The following is a 14,114-nucleotide window of genomic DNA, read 5'->3' as shown; positions in this document are numbered from 1 at the left end:
TGTGCAGAATTTTTGTCAGTGCCGTTCTCTGCATAACAGGTGCCTTATAGTCTTCTATGGTTTGTGCTATATAGCACGTGTTGTTCCCGCTCCGTTTCTTTTATTTTCGGGCAGTTTTCACATCAGGTGTAGAATTTACCATGGATGACAACAACAACACAGATTGGTTCAAGATGTTTGCTGCTGAGGACAGGTTGGATGGGGACCACTACCCTATGTGGGCTTATATGATGCAACATATTCTTGTGTCAAAGGGCGTCTAGAACATTGTGCAGAGCATTGATGTACTTCCTGGTTCTGAGGATGTAGGCGATGTTGAGGATGCTGTAGGTCTTGCTACAAGGATTGTTGCTGTTAGAGTTGTTTTGCCTACGGTAGAACAAGCTCGTTGGGATGTTGAGGATGCGTAGGCTCCTGCATTGATTGAGTTGTCTGTGAAGCGCACCATTGTGCCTCACGCAAAATTTGCAAAACAAGCTTGGGATATTCTAGCAGGTCTTAAAGCGAAGTCCGAAGTTTTTATGTGCTTCAAATAATTTCTGGCTATGGCTAAAAATGTCTCGAAATGTATTATGGGCACTCTCCGTTCCGATCAAGGGGGGGAGTATATGTCTCATGAATTCAATGCAGTTCTGGCTAGTCGTGGGATAAAACACCAATGTACAGTGCCTTATACACCTCAACAAAATGGTGTTGCTAAGATGCAAAACATGTCATTTATGGAAATGGCACGATGTATGGTCAAAAGTCAAGCTTTGCCGCATTCTTTTTGGCTTGAGGCCATCATGTGTGCCACTTATGTACTTAACAGGTGTCCTACAAAAGCTTTGCAATCTATTACTCTATATGAAGCATGGCATGGTAGAAAGCCTTCTATTGCGCACATGCGTGTTTTTGGCTGTTTGGCATATACTTTGGTGCCACAAGTGCAGCATAGAAAATTGGATGATAAGGCTGTCAAATGTACTTTTGTTGGCTATAGTGCTGAAAGCAAAGGTTACATGTTGTATCATCTGCAAACAAAACATATTCTGGTTTCTTGAGATGTAGTGTTTGTGGAAGATTCTGTTCAACCCTTGTTGTCATGTACTAGAGACAGTAATGTAAGCTCACACGACATTTATGACACTTTGTTGCCTCTTTTCAGTGGTGGAAATATGAATGTAAGTTTCAATGAGGCAAATGTAAAGCCTATGGGGGTTTCTGAAAATGTTCTAGATCAGCCTATTACTGATGCAGATGTACATGATGTACTTGATGAGGAAAGGGCTAAAAATGAGTTGGCTAGAGGTATGCCAAAATGGTTGGTGCACACTTTGCGTGAAAGTAAATTGAATGCACCTTTGTCTAGTCATACTCGTTCAAGTTCTCGCCATGCATCTTATGCATCAGATTGTTATGCTTTGGCTGTGTCTAGTTTACATGATGTTGAGGAGCCTGTGTCTTTTGATGAAACACATAATTCTGAAAATTGGATGGCTGCCATGCAATCAGAATATGATGCACTTATAGAAAGTGACACATGGATTTTATGTGATTTTCCTCCTGGCAAAAAGGCCATTGGTACGAAGTAGGTTTACAAGTTGAAACACAAACCGGATGGTGAGATCGATCGCCATAAGGCTCGACTTGTTGCAAAGGGTTATGCACAGCAAAAAGGCATAGATTATGAAGAGACTTTTGCTCCCACTTGTCGTATGACTACTGTGCGTTTTCTATGTGCATTGGCAACTCATTCTGGTTGGGATGTACATCAATCAGACATTGTTACTGCTTTCTTGAATGGTGACATATTTGAGGAAGTTTATGTAACGCAGCCTCGCGGTTTTGTCATAAAAGGACAAGAGGACAAAGTGTGCAAATGTAACAAGGCTTTGTATGGGTTGAAGCAATCTCATCGTGCTTGGTATGAGAAAGCTGACACTCATTTGGTCAAACAAGGCTTTCGTAACAGTCCAACAGAAAGCACATTGTATGTAAAGCGTGAGGGTGATGTACTTCTCATTGCGGTTCTTTATGTTGATGATTTGCTGATTACTGGACCAAATGAGAGACATATTGCTGAATTTAAGGCTTATTTGAATGCTACTTTCAAGATGAAATATTTGGGGATGTTGCATCATTACTTGGGTATACAGTTTAAGTAGTGTGATGGTGGTATTGCCTTGTGTCAGAAAAGTTACATAGAGACATTGCTATGTAAGTTTGGACTTGAGGATTGCAAAGCTATTGCCACACCCATGGAAATAGGTTTAAAGTTGAGTCTATATGATGCTGGCGATCTTGCTAATGTCACTCTTTATCAAACTGTTGTTGGCTGCCTCATTTATGTATGCAACGCGAGGCCGGATATTCAGTTTGCAGTCTCACAGGTCAGCAAATTTATGCATAGCCCAGGGTCTAAGAATTGGCAGGTTGTCAAGAGGATTTTCCCCTAGCTTAGTGGCACTTTACATCTTGGCTTGTTTTATCCCAAGGGGGGATCATTGCCGCCAGACTTACATGCTTTTTCGGACTCAGATTGGTCTGGTTGTTTTGACACGAGAGTGTCCACAAGTGGTTTTTGTTTCATGCTTGGCAGTTCATGTATATCATGGTTGAGCAAGAAGCAACCTACTGTGGCCACTTCGAGTTGTGAGGCTGAGTACAGGGCAGTCTTCACAGCTACGGTTGAGTGTGTATGGCTCAAATGCCCTATGGCTCATTTGGGTGTTGGACAGGACACTGCCAACACTATCTACACGGACAGTTAAAGCACATTGGCAGTTGCAAGGAACCCAGTTTTTCATGCTCTCACAAAGCACATTGAGGTGCATTACCACTATGTCAGGGAGAGGCTCTCAGCAGGAGAGATCAGCTTGGCTTATGTGCCAACATAGGACAACCTTGCAGATCTTTTCACAAAGGCATTGTCTCGTGAGAATCTTGAAGCTTTCCGCAAAGCTTTGGGCTTACTCCCCTTTGTGGACTGATCATGTCCTTAGGGCATGGCACTTCCCTTTACTCATGTGCCAGATTTCTTTCACCGCATTACTCGGGGGGGGGGGGGGGGATTTGTTACCATATACATGTGGTAGTGATGTGTGTGAACACACTAGGACCACCGGGGCATTTTTTCCCTCTTCAAGAGGTTTTTTCCCCCGAACATTGTATATACGCCCATCACTCTAGGGCTATCTATCTTTCCATTGCACACTAAGTAACACACTCTCTATTGTGTGCCTTGAGCTTCCTTCGTCTTCTCCAAGATTTGTGTGTTTCTCTACAACTCTAATTCCAACAGTTTGCCAATCATCCCTAGGGTGTAGTATGCTATCCTTGTCAGCATTGGCCTCGAATTCAGGTACATCTTATTTTTATCGTTGCTCTTGAGGTTGGCTTTGATGAGATTTTTCAATATGTAGTTTCCCAAGTCACAGTGGACCACTCTCTGTTCTACAAGCCCCATAACCATGAAAACTACTATGTGCAGGCTGGGCTCAAAATACCTTGGAGACTTAGGCACCTTCAAATGCTATGAAATCAGCCGCAATGGCATCTCTCTCTCTGAGTAGACAAGATTCTTATAGGTGAACTTATGTCCATGGTTCTTGATGAAGGCCTTATTGTTATCTATTACTTTTGTCTTCAACAATACATTATGATTGCTTCGGGGAAGGTGTATGGCTTGGTAGATTAGGTCAGTTGTTACTCTAACCTTCACCTTCTCTTCATCTTTATCTGCCAATGTGGCCTTGCTGTTGTAGTGGATGTAACTCATTAGTTCATGAGCCCTCTGAAAACTTGTTTCCCATGGAGGGATCTTGCAAAATGTGTCCATTTGTAGGCACCTTGATCACTCAATGAATTCTCTTTGCTAATGTAAGGTCCACAATTCTTTTGAAAAGATTTTGGTCTTGACTTTAGTGTCGTCGTCCACTTGGAATTTCTCGATAAAGACATTGGCCGGTATTTTGGCAAGCTCTTCCTCCGAGATGGAAGTTTATTCATTGAAAAAGATTTTGTGCGACTTGATAGGGGACGGCTTTCCACTACTTTTTGGGTCTTCTGTGAGTCATTCTGACATCAAAAAATCACCCGATTAGCTCTTGAATTTGGCCAAAAAAGCTATAGAAATTTGAAAAAATGCAAACTGACCATAAAATGAAAAATGAGCATAACTTGATCAAAACAAGTCCAAACTTCACCAGTGCATCTAGGAAAACTACACACACTAGGTCATGTGATCACATGCCAGATTTGGCCCTCAAGTACATTGATTGAGATCCATGTTGGAACACATCTTGAAGATATGATGATACCACCTGATAAAGCATGCTTTGGGGATGCTATGGTTCAAATCGCTTTGAATTTGGATCACTGGTTGAAGATTTATGCCACTTTCTCTTGAACTTAGAGAAATTTGTCATTTTGATTAGGGTTTTGACATTCAAATGGCTTGAAACTTTAGGGTTAGGCTTTTCTTGTTGACAGTTGAGACCTAATGGCATGACTTTGGTCTTGAAAATTCAAAAGGGGACATGGATCGCGATCCATGTTTGACCTTTTTTTTCGGTGAAACTCGGGGTACATGTTCCTATAGCCTACCCTAAAACACTGGCCAAATCTTTTCAAGTTTGGACAAGGTTTTCTCAAGTTTTCCGAATTCCCCAAGTTTTTGCCCAATTTTGGTCCTATATTCAGTTTTGGTTGGCATATCCAATCTTTTATGGTGATCAATCTATTTGAAAATCTGATCATCTAATGATTTGGAATTGAATAAGAATCCCAATCTGAGTTGTATGTTGATTTTCATCCCACTTGGAGCCTGTTTTGTCCTCCCAAGCCCTTTTACAATTTTGGCTCACTTTTTAGGCAAGTTTTGCTTCCATTGATATACCTTAAGCTCGCCAACTCTTTTTGACACCAAAACTTTGCTTAAAATCACAATTTCTATCATAGATACTCTAAATCTGCTAAACTTGACAATTGACTTCAGCTTACATGATCAAACACTGATATTTTGCAACATTACCTCATCAATGACCACTAGACATAATTTGCATCCACTCTTTGGCATTTTTCTTTCAAAGGTACATGGATCTCTTTTATGTTTGGAACCCAATTTTGACCAAACTTTGGGGATAGCATCTGGACATGATCCCTAAGACAATGGTTCACTTTTCATGGATTTGGTTTAAATGTTCTTGTTATGGATCAAAATGACCATTTGGAGACTAAATTTCCAATTTGGCTTGGTGTTTGGTGATTTCAAGGTCCTTTTCACTCCAAATTTGTACGGCATATTTCCCAAGGCAAGGCCAAACTGACTAGTCAAAATTTTCTTTGTTTTGGCATGTTGGGGGACATTGATTGTGATCCATGTTCATCAACATTTCCAATATGTGATATCTGTAGCTTGAAGGAGCTTTCAAATGGAGCATTTTTCACAACTTATTTTGACAACATGGATCTTGATCCATGTTCCACCTGTTAGGAAATAAGATGTAGCTAAATACATAATTGAGTAGATTACTTAATGGAGAGAGACAGATTTATATACACGAGATTATAGAGTAGAGAGAGAGAGAGAGAGAGAGTACACACGATATATGTGGTTCACCCAATGTGGGCTACGTCCACGGGAAAGCAGCCACTCAATGGCTTTAGTACTTCAAAACAAGAAGTAGTTTACAAAGGGATTATACCCTTAATGGAGCTCCCGCCTTGCTTCACTCTCACCACCTCACACTCACCTTGTTGCATCAACTTCACACTATGAAATGTGTGTAGAAATGGCCTCCTTTCATAGGCCAAAAGGGCTGCCCTCTCTTATGAGAGACAGCCATGTGTAGCCGCCCTTGTGCGAATACCGGACCCTCCAATCCGCCCATGTGTGGCCGCCCTTGAGAAGACAAGTCCGCTTTTGAATTCGGCCACCGGCCATTGACTTCCGACCACCGGCCATCGGCCATTCACTACTGGCCACCGACCAACCGACCAGTTGTTTTCCGACCACTTTCCGGCCGCCGTCCGGCCATAATATTCCGGCAAAAAAAAAAGTCTCGAGGGCCTCCGCCCCCAAGGCCTTTAAAGTTGCCCCTGATTCTTGTCCATGAAAATTTTGGTTTCCGGTGAGTGATTTTCCTTCACGCACGATGGCTTCTCCTCATAATGGGGGCCTTACAAATGTGCGCTTTTACCACAGAAAATTACAAGGGTAAATCAGGCTCCATACTTAACAATCTCCCACTTGGAGACTGATCTCCAAACCAAACCTGTGACTGCTTTCCATTCTGGCTTCTTATCCTTGAATACCGATTGAAGATGAGCAAAAGCTCAACTTCTCCTTGTTGACCACCTTTGTAAACATGTCTGCAGGATTTTCACTTGTATACACCTTTCCTAGCTTTAGTTGTCCCTCTTCCAAAAGAGTGCGTATGAAGTGATATCTCACCTCAATGTGCTTTGTCCTTGAATGAAAGGCTGAGTTCTTCCCAAGATGGATAGCGCTTTGGCTATCACTGTACAAGACACAATGGTCTTGTTTGAATCCAAGCTCTTCTAAGAATCTGTGAAGCCACACAATTTCTTTGCTTGCCTCCGTCATTGCTACATACTCTACTTCCGTGGTAGAAAGTGAAACCACTTTCTGTAGCTTTGAAGCCCAGCTTACTGTTGTGCCTCCAACCGTGAACACATAGCCAGTAGTGCTTCTTCGAGTATCTTTGTCACCTGCCATATCTGCATCAGCATACCCTTCTAAAAAAATATCAGTTCCTCCAAAATACAAAGCATTTGTTGTTGTCCCTTTTAGATACCTAAGTATCCACTTCACAGCTTGCCAATGCTCTTTACCTAGGTTGTCCATGAACCTACTCACAACTCCCACTGCATGTGCAATGTCTAGCCTTGTCCAGACCATAGCATACATTATAGAACCTACCGCTACAGCATATGGAACTTTAGACATATAGGCTATCTCCTCTTGTGTCTTTGGACACATATCCTTCGTTAGTTTAAAATGACCAGCCAAAGGTGTAGAAACTGGTTTTGCATTTTGCATTGCAAACCTTTCTAGTACCTTCTTGATGTAATCTTCTTGAGATAGCTTTATTGTCTTCTTTGTCCTGTCCCTTGATATTTTCATACCAAGTATCCTCTTTGCCGCACCTAAATCTTTCATTGAAAAAGATTTGGACAGCTCCTCTTTTAGGTCTTTGATGTCCTGCATGTTAGCACTTGCAATCAACATGTCATCAACATACAACATTAGGATGATGAATTTCCCATCTCCCAAATTCTCCGTGTAGACGCAGTGATCCGAGTTGCATCTTGTGAATCCATGATCCAACATCCATCGATCAAACTTCAAGTACCATTGTCTTGATGCTTGCTTTAAACCATACAAGCTCTTCTTTAATCTTCAAACCATTTTCTCCTTACCTTTTACTTCATACCCCTTTGGTTGAAGCATGTAGATTTCCTCCTCTAAGTCACCATGAGGGAATGCCGTATTTACATCCATTTGCTCGAGATTTAGATCATGAGCATCCACAAGGCTTAAGACAAGCCTTTTCTTCCCACCTTCTTCTTCCTTTAGCTTGTACACCCATTTGTTTTGAAGTGCCCGCTTACCTTTAGGCAACTCAAACAACTCCCATGTTTGGTTGCGATGTAGTGAGTCCATCTCCACTTGCATGCTCTTCGTCCATTCTTCTTTGGGTTCATGTTGCATAGCTTCTTCATATGATTCCGGCTCTCCAGAATCTAAGATCAAGAGATGGTTGAAGGAAGGAACAAACCTTTCTAGAGGTCTACTTTCTCTTGTAGATCTTCGGGGAATAGGTTGAGGCTCCTCATTTGGTTGACGTTGTTGCACATTGTCACCGTTTGCAGTCCTTGAGTCTTCACCGTCCTCAAGCTCCATGTACTCATCACCTGTTTCTTTTGTTTGTTTTCTTTCCAAGTAGTCTTTGTACATATTTTGTTCGTTAAAAATTACATCCCTACTCCTTAAGATTTTACCATCTTCAGGATTCCATAGGCGATACCCAAAGTCTCCTTCTCCATAGCCAATGAAGAAACACATTTTGGACTTTGCATCTAACTTTGATCTTAGGCTTCTATCTATGTGCATGAAAGCCTCACACCCAAACACTTTGAGAAATGCATAATTCATCGGTTTACATGTCCATGCCTCTTTTGGAACTCCCCCATCCAATTTCGTTGAGGGTGACCGATTGATTAAGTACACAGACGTACTTACAGCTTCCGCCCAAAGCTCAAGCGGTAGGCCTGCATGTAGCCGCATGCTTCGTGCTCGTTCCATGATTGTCCTGTTCATCCTTTTCGAAATCCCATTTTGTTGAGGTGTCCTTGGGGTTGTCCTTTGCCTCCGAATGCCATCGCTAGCACAAAAGCTTTAAAAATCTTGGCTACAATATTCACCTCCATTGTCGGATATGAGGCATTTAACCTTGGTACCTGTTTCATTCTCCACAAAGGCTTTCCACCTTTGAAATATGGAAAATACATCAGATTTATTCTTCATGACATAAACCCATGTTTTTCTAGTCGCATCGTCTATGAATGTTACATAGTACAATGATCCACCAAGTGATGGTGTACTTGCAGGACCCCAAACATTAGAATGAATCAACTCAAGTTTTTTATTTTTTCTTTCATTTCCTAATTTTTGAAATTTTACCCTCTTTTGTTTACCATAAACACAATCTTCACAGAACTCTAAATCCACTTCTTTCAAACCTGGTAGAAGCTTCTTTGTTTGAAGGATTTGCATTCCTTTGGCACTCATATGCCCAAGTCGGTAGTGCCACACCGCATTGTCAACTTCTGTAGTTACTGCACAAGCTGAAGGTTGCGTGCTAACAGTACACAAGTAAAGTGTACTGAATTTTTCACCCTTGGAAACCACCAAAGATCCCTTTGAGATATTCCACCGTTTGTTTCCGAATGTTGTGACCTTTATCGTCCAATTGTCCTGTAGATATCAGATTTTTGCAAAGAGAAGGAACATGCCTAACATCTTTAAGCTTCCATTCATTTTCGTTAGCAGTTTTGACAGAAACTGTACCTTTGCCAACAATCTCACAAGCTTCATCATCTCCCAAGTATACATACCCAAAATTACCTTTGGTGTAGTCTTGGAAATGTTGCTTGTGTGGTGTCGCATGGAATGAAGCCCGGGAATCTACTATCCAGGAATTAGACACATTGTCTAATGAGAGAATTAGAGCATCTTGCTCTACTTTACCTGCCACATTGGCCTCCGATGTTGGCTTGTTGTCTTGAGACTCTGTCTCCTTCTTCTTCTTGGACCAGCAATCCTTCTTGACGTGGCCCTTCTTGCCGCAGTTCCAACATTCAAGAACTGACTTTGTGCGTGAATTGCTCTGCCTTGAGCGATCACGACCCTTTTGGTTTTTGAACCTCTCCTTAAGCCTTCCTCTTGTTTCCACTGATAGTGCAGCACTTGATGATTCTCCTGTGCTTCTCCTTCGCATTTCCTCGCTTAGGAGAATACCCACAACATCATCAAACTTAAGAGTATTTGTGCCAGAGATAGAATTACTTACAGCCATCACAAGGCTGTCCCAACTATCCGGTAGAGATGATAGTATAAGGAGAGCTCGCACTTCGTCATCGAAATTGATTTTCACTGATCGAAGTTGACTTATGTTTGTGTTAAAGTCATTTAGGTGTTCTGCAACTGAACCATTCTCTGCCATCTTTAGATTGAACAAGCGCTTCATAAGAAATACCTTATTGGATGCCGATGGTTTCTCGTAGAAGTCGTCAAGTGACTTCATCAAGTCCTCCGTGGTCCTCATCTCCGAAACATTGAAGGCCACCGTTGACGCCAAGCTTAACCAGATTGTTCCCAGTGCCTTTCGATCAAGGACAATCCATGCTTCATCTGCCATTGTTGCGGGCTTCTTCGCAAGACCGCCTAGTGGCAAATAGAGGTCCTTCTGGTAGAGATATTCTTCAATCTACATCTTTCAATGTTGGTAGTTTTTGCCGTTGAACTTCTCAATCTTGAGCTTCCCTTCCTCCGCCATAACTCCCACTCAATTCAAGGAATCCTTTCCTTGAGATAATTTATCTACGAGCAAACCTTGCTCTGATACCAGTTGTTAGGAAATAAGACGTAGCTAAATAGATATTTAAGTATATTACTTAACGGAGAGAGATAGATTTCACACACAAGAGATTATAGAGTAGAGAGAGAGAGAGAGAGAGAGAAAGTATACACGATATACGTGGTTCACCCAATGTGGGCTACGTCCACGGGAAAGCAGCCACTCAATGGCTTTAGTACTTCAAAACAAGAAGTAGTTTACAAAGGGATTATACCCTTAATGGAGCTCCTGCGTTGCTTCACTCTCACCACCTCACACTCACCTTGTTGCATCAACTTCACACTATCAAATGTGTGTAGAAATGGCCTCCTTTTATAGGCCAAAAGGGCTTCCCTCTCTTATGAGAGACAGCCATGTGTAGCCGCCCTTGTGCGAATAAGTCCAAATCGGACCCTCCAATCCGCCCATGTGTGGCCGCCCTTGAGAAGACAAGTCCGCTTTTGAATTCGGCCACCGGACATTGACTTCCGACCACCGGCCATCGGCCATTGACTACCGGCCACCGGCCAACCGACCGGTTGTTTTCCGACCACTTTCCGGCCGCCATCCGGCCATAATATTCCGGCGAAAAAAAAAGTCTCGGGGGCCTCCGCCCCCGAGGCCTTTAAAGTTGCCCCTGATTCTTGTCCGTGAAAATTTTGGTTTCCGGTGAGTGATTTTCCTTCACGCACGATGGCTTCTCCTCATAATGGGGGCCTTACAAATGTGCGCTTTTACCACAGAAAATTACAAGGGTAAATCAGGCTCCATACTTAACACCACCCCCTCTGGCAATTTTACTTGTGTGGCTTGTTTTTTATTTGTGAATGGAGCGTCCCTATGCACGTATAATTGAATTTGGACTTGGTTTGTGCTACTATAAGTCCTCTTGCAATTCCCACAAACGCCAACTTAACCTACAAGACCTAAAGTAAGGGGGTGAGTTACATGGAGGTTCCGAGTTCAACTTCTCTACCATTGGGCCTTGCTACAACAGTACTTTCATCCCATGCAACCTTCCTCTGTGTATGAGTCTCATATAAGCAAGCATTGGATACCTTTTCTACATACTAAAAAATTTCCTTTGGGAAAAGAAAGTGCTACTTGTTAATGTAATTTCTATAGTATATGCATGTTTATTATACTACGTCTCCATAGGACTACCACATCAACGTTTGCAATTTTTGGCCTACTAAAGGCCTTAATATCTATATGGTGAAGGTTGTTCAATTCTAGTATTTAAACATGCCTTACAAACAATATTGTTGAGATTAATTGTACAATGCACAACAGTTTAATAACAGGAAAGAGGAACCAATTTTCAGAGTGGTCAAGTTGGATTTTTGGAATATCTACAATCGGAATTTTGCTGATCGGATATTTTTAAGGGAGATTTGAAAATCTACATTGAAATACGGGATGATTCTCGAATAGGTAAAATGATAGCACAACAAGTACTACTAGTCATGAATGAAAAGTGCACTATTCGAAGGTGCGAACCATCAACTCTGTCGAACTCTACGTTGCCTTATGTTGTCACCCGACTTCTTCAAGTACACACCCACCCTACACGTACCTCTAGCATGGTGAGAGGGAAGTCTACAACTGCCATGCAATCTGAGCTAGAACATGATGAACCGCTGAGAAGATTGCATCGCAAGGGACAAGTGCTTAGTGTCGACATCAACATCATTGAGGAGGAGGAAGCTGCGGGAGAAGAAGAGGTAGATGCAGAGACTCCTTTCAGCACACAACAAAACTGTTGCAGTCCTTGATGGATACTTTTATGGATTTTAATGTATCTCTAGACTTGACACTAGAGACTAATGTGGTATGGCTACAAAGCGTAGGACTGCATGCATTTGCAACTCTGCCATGGGAAGAATGGAGACATAACTACTATGCAAAATCACTGTTAGATATTCTTAGGAAAGCCAAGGGTATGATTTCAAGCACAGTATCCTTTACCCCAAAATTAGTTTCACATGTATTTCATTTATCATTGAAGGATATCATCATAATCCCTAAATGTTTTGAAGCTTTGTTGAAGAAAGAGTTTGGGCCTACATAGGGTAATAAGAAATACTACATCCTGAAGAATTATGTAAGGAGAGAGCAGCTCAAATGGTATTTGGAAAGATTATGCTTTCTCATAAAGTTTGACTATATGTCAAAGGAGAACTATGAACCACTATGTTTTGTAGAGCAGGGAGGTAAAGTAAATTGGGCAAATTGGTTGTATGAAAAAATTGCAGCTGAGGTTTACATGTCAGATAAAAGGAAGGCTCAGAATTGTAGCAGGTTATCTACATTTTTAGCAGCTATGTTCAGTTCTCCACACAAATCCCTCAATGAACATAAGGGTGCAAATGAGCAAACAAGTGTAGGTCTGTTGGGCAGAACAGAGGTGTTGAAGGAGGATGAGAATTCCAAGCCAAAAAGTAGAGTTGCCAGCAGATGTGCAAGAAAATAACAAAAAAATGTCATCCTTTAGATTTTTGTTACAAGCAGGATATTCAAAGGAGGAAGCATTGAAGGCTATGCAAAATACAAAAATGATTGAATCCATGAAGAAGCTGGATGCTCCAATCATTACATCTAATGAGAAGGTGCAAACAACAACCGAATTGGGAAAGGTATTCACACTATCAAAGAAGAGAAAGGTAGACTCTGAAGTGTTCAAAGCAGTGAGACAACTGGAATTTGAACCAGGGACTGGAACCAGGGACTCTTAAGAAGGTGCAACAAAAGGTTTCCATTGAGGATGAAGGGATGGCTATACACATGTTAACAAAGGTTCAAAATTTTCTGAGTCGCCAACAGATACTATTAGATAATTAGGCCCAGTCCATGTCAAAACAGGGGAAGCACAGGTGTTATTACAAGAACCGGCTAATATTGTGAAGAATTTGAACTTGGAAATGGAGAATTTAAAGCTACAACATAAAGATGAGATGCACGATGTGTTAATGTAGCATAAGTGTGAATTAGCAAAGGTCAAAATGTCTTTAGGGATGTTCAGAGAATGGACAATGACTTTGGAAGAGAAAGTGAACCATGAGCTGGAGCAATTGGCAAGAAAAAATGCAGATTTACAGGTTTGAAATATGATGTCTGAGCAGAGGCTTAAACCTTTGTTGGATATGGAGAAGGCAGTTTTGAATCAAGATGAGTTAGATGTTAATGGAGTATTGATGTCAGAAGGGGATGTGCAGGTACTTAGGCAACAATTGAAGAGTACAATGCAAGATGCATGGAAAGCAATGAAAGAGAGATTGACCACTATGTTGAAGCACCCATATGAAATGGTTAGAACTGGTTTTTTCAGTACACATGAAGCTGACTTGATGATGGAGGTAGAACATCTCAAGAAGGAAAGAGAGCATTGGATTAAGTGAACTTAAAACAAAACAGAAGGATAAGGTGGTAGTTGAAGAGGAGCAACAAAAATCAAAGCTAGTTGAATGTTCAGAAAAACCATTACAAGAGATGAAGAACCAAGAATCAGAGAAGGTAGTGAATGTTGAGCCTGAAATGGAATTACATGACATTGTGTTAGCAGATTTTACAATACCAGTTGATGATAATAGGTGGAGGTTTCTTCTGATGCAGTTGCAGGTGGTGATGTTTCTGAAGCTACTAAGAAGTGAATAAAGCTTTAGCATTTATATATTGAGTAGCATATGTAATTTTTGAAGCTGTTTTTTGTTCATAATTTGATTTGGATCAAGGGATATGTAAATCCGAGTCGGATTTCTACAAAATCCACCACTGGGACGTGCCATGTGTTGGAGATGTATTCAAGATTTGATGAATGGAGTTTTTGGTTGTGTCTGATCTTCTTCTCTTGGCTCTAACTTTACTCTGTATGAAGTTTCTGACTGTGTTTTTTGACGAGTCTGATTATGGAGTGAACTTTGATTCTCTGTTTGAGAGTATGTTTGTTGAGAGGGATCATTGTGTTGATGAACCCCAACAATGTGTGTGTGT

General features: G+C 41.4%; 1 pseudogene; it reads left to right on the top strand.

Annotated features, from left to right (window-relative positions):
• Positions 1–12,447: 12,447 nt before the first annotated feature.
• LOC147451607 (uncharacterized) lies at positions 12,448–13,820 on the top strand (annotated as a pseudogene).
• The last annotated feature ends 294 nt before the right edge of the window (positions 13,821–14,114 follow it).

The sequence above is a fragment of the Adiantum capillus-veneris genome, chromosome 8 (genome assembly GCF_014529385.1).
Source record: "Adiantum capillus-veneris isolate H3 chromosome 8, ASM1452938v2, whole genome shotgun sequence".
Lineage (NCBI taxonomy): Eukaryota > Viridiplantae > Streptophyta > Polypodiopsida > Polypodiales > Pteridaceae > Adiantum > Adiantum capillus-veneris.
This window is presented reverse-complemented; position numbering and strand designations above follow the sequence as displayed.